Here is a 3,347-nt window from a genome sequence, read left to right as displayed (position 1 = left end):
GCTTTGTTAATTCTTAATCCGGCTAGTTAATTATCCTTATCTATAAGCGATTATTAACTAGTTTTTGTTATTCAAAGTTCCAATTGCCAAACGGAATTCTCAATCTCATAAAGCAATCTAAACATCACAATTCACAACGTCTCATGAATAATGCATAATCTTATTAACACTGAAAACAAGAAGAATACAAAACCAACTCAAACAATCCAACAATATAATATCAAACCAACATAGCAAAGAAATCCCAATGGATTTAATCAATTTAGCTAAACATATTCATGTTTAAAACAATCTAGGAAATCAATTACAATGAAAGAATAATGAAAATAAAACATGTACACCCTTTTCTCTCGAATTGGATGAATACCCAACTGGATCTACACTTTGGTTAATCTCCCAAACTGCCTCTTGAATTGCTCCACTACTGTTTTTGCACTCGGAATCTTACGATTCCGGGATTCTTACCACCGCAACTCTCTCTCGCACTCGATTGTGCAAAACCGAACCGTACCACTAGGGCTCAATGTCACTCTTTCTCCCCTCTCTTAAGAAAAACTCAGTTTTTCTTATATATTTAACTCAAAGACGGCCGTGTTCAAGGTCAGGTCAAGACGGCCAAACCGAGCCGTACAACCGTGGATCTCACCAGTAGGGTTTCACCACGGCTGTTCCTCCCCGTGTTGGTCACCACGGGCCGTGTTTCTCCCCGTGTTGGCCACCACGGGCCGTGCTGAAGGCCGTGGTGGCTATGGAAACTGTGCCCAAAGTGCCAATTTCAAGAATCAAAGCTTAATGGTTGAGCACGGCCGAGTCCAGTCGTGCTCAATGTATGCATTATGGGCTCTTGTCCGATCTTGATGAATTCTCGTCCGCTTCCGCACGTGATTGATCTATAATTGCTTAAACAACAATGATGGTCCTATAAATGTTCCTGAAATGCAAAAGAACACAAAACACGGGTGATCTGGGAATAAAAGCACAATAATTGCTAAGAACATACGCAATAATATGCAAGCAAATATGTGTAAAACTATGCTTATCAAATTACCCCACACTTAAGCTATTGCTTGTCCTCAAGCAATTAACAACTCACCTCATAAAACTACAGTTAGCAATTCCTTTCAGTTTATGCCCCTAGTCCACAACAGAGAGTATTCAACACATCTCAAAGGATACTCAATCATAAATCAAATTACAAATCATTAACAAAGAATGGAAATAATATTAATGCATGAGTAACTTAAATGACAACTCAACACCAACATCATGAACCAATGCCTCACAGGGATCACTCAAGTCGCTCAAAGTGTATATTAGGTAAATAACAAATCCCTCAAAGCAAATGCACAAGACTCGCTCACCATAAGCTTGCTCATAAATCATATCTTCGCTACTGTGAATACGTAAATACCAAAATCAAAGGGTCTTTACCAAGGTTGAAATGGGGCTAAGGTAAAGGTACGGAGATTTGGATAGAAGTGTGAAAGTCTTTGCCGGAATTCGTCATGATAAACAATAGTATATGCTCAAAGGATTAAATGCCTAAGATCACAAAAGAATCATTCACTAAAATCCCTACTTCATAGAATAACGCTCGCAAATGCTCTAAATCCAATAAAAAGATAAATAATTAAAGAGATTTGTTTATTATATATTCTTTTTTTTTTCTTCTTCTTCTTTTTTTTTCTCTTTTTTTTTTTTAATAATGAACTAGCGTACTTATTAGCGACCACGCATACAACTCGAATAAACATAAAGAATAACAAATACAAATTGGATCAAAGGGAGCATTTAAAATATCAAAAGATTTAGTGAATTTACCAACATAGCAACTAGCATTTTAATCCCACATAAAGTCGAACATATCACGGAAAGAAATTCCAAACATAAGGGTAAAGGAAAGATAAATGTAAAGAATGGTATAATTGAAGTGTATAGGTGTAGATTATGAAGAAAAGGTTAAGGCTCAAAAATTGGCTAACTAATGGAAACATAAGGTGGTAGGCTTTTGGTCAAATGTGGGGAATCCTAAATCGCCCAAATCATCTCATGGTATTCACAATATTCATGTAACTTCAACACGCATTACAAAGCAAGTTCTAGAAGCAAAGTTAAGTACAATGCACAGTCAAACAAGAAATATAAAGAGCATAAGCATAATGAATGCTCAACTGGCTCAAAATCTCACTTCAAGGTGTGGTATTAGGTGCAGTTGGTTCGCAACATCATTAATTGAATCATTATTTAAGAAACACATGCATATGATATTATCAACGTTCTAAGTTAAAATTCGACAATTCGAAAAATAATTAAATAACACCGGTTTAACCCGTATAGGTTGATGTGTAAAACACCATAAATTGTTTTCTAAGGACAATGAACAACAAAGAAAAGTAACTACAATTCTATAAATCAAGTCATCAATCGGCTCAAAAATAGCATACTCAAGTGCATAAAAACACAAAGGTCCTAACATCCCCTAAAAATACACAACACCTAGCCATAGCAATTTCGGATATATTAAAAATCCATATGAGAGATTAAGGTTTACCCATAAGCACCCCACACTTAAAGAACACACCGTCCTCAGTGTAAAATGTTATGGATACCCCGCATGGAATGCTCAACTAAGAGAACAAAAGCAATACAATCCAAGTGCATGACATGTATGAAAAATAAAGTAAATAAATGCGGAAAATAAAAAGATCTAGGGGATCGCCTGATCATCTATCGAGGCCGATGTTGTGGAAATTCAAAGGCCTCCCCGAGAATCAAAATAATAAAATAAAGAAATAAAATCAAAACTGAAAATATGAAAACTAAAACTAATAAAATGTTTCCAAAACAAAAGGTTAAAAAATTAGAAATTAAAGATAAAAAATTGGGGTGCCTCCCAAAAGCGCTTCTTTTGATGTGATGAGTCTTCTTACCGGACTCATGGTGAAAGGCAAATGGGTGTGATCGACGACCATCCATCCTTCTTCCAAGCAAATGGCTTCAAATATCCGCTTAGAGGGATAATCGTCAACTTCCTCTTCCCGACAACAAGCAAGTCGCCAAGATGATGGGCAAAACTCGCTCCTCGTATAATTGCACGTAGTCATGATGTTTCTAGGGCTCTTCCAATTTGAAAGCTAAAGTTTCAACAATTGGAAGGATCGACGGTTTGGCAATTTCTTCAGGAGTGTTGATGGTTTTCTTCAGTCCCTGGCTTGGTTCTCTTGCTAGAAGAAACTCGAGCTCCTCCAAGACTTCTTTATTGGATAACTCATGCTCATCTTCCATCATCGAAGGGACTTGTGGAAAATCTACCAACAATTCCTCTAATCGCAACTCAAAGATCATCA

The sequence above is a fragment of the Ricinus communis genome, chromosome 7 (assembly GCF_019578655.1).
Source record: "Ricinus communis isolate WT05 ecotype wild-type chromosome 7, ASM1957865v1, whole genome shotgun sequence".
NCBI classification, from domain to species: domain Eukaryota; kingdom Viridiplantae; phylum Streptophyta; class Magnoliopsida; order Malpighiales; family Euphorbiaceae; genus Ricinus; species Ricinus communis.
The sequence above is the reverse complement of the archived record's forward strand: the minus strand, read 5'-3'. Positions refer to the sequence as shown.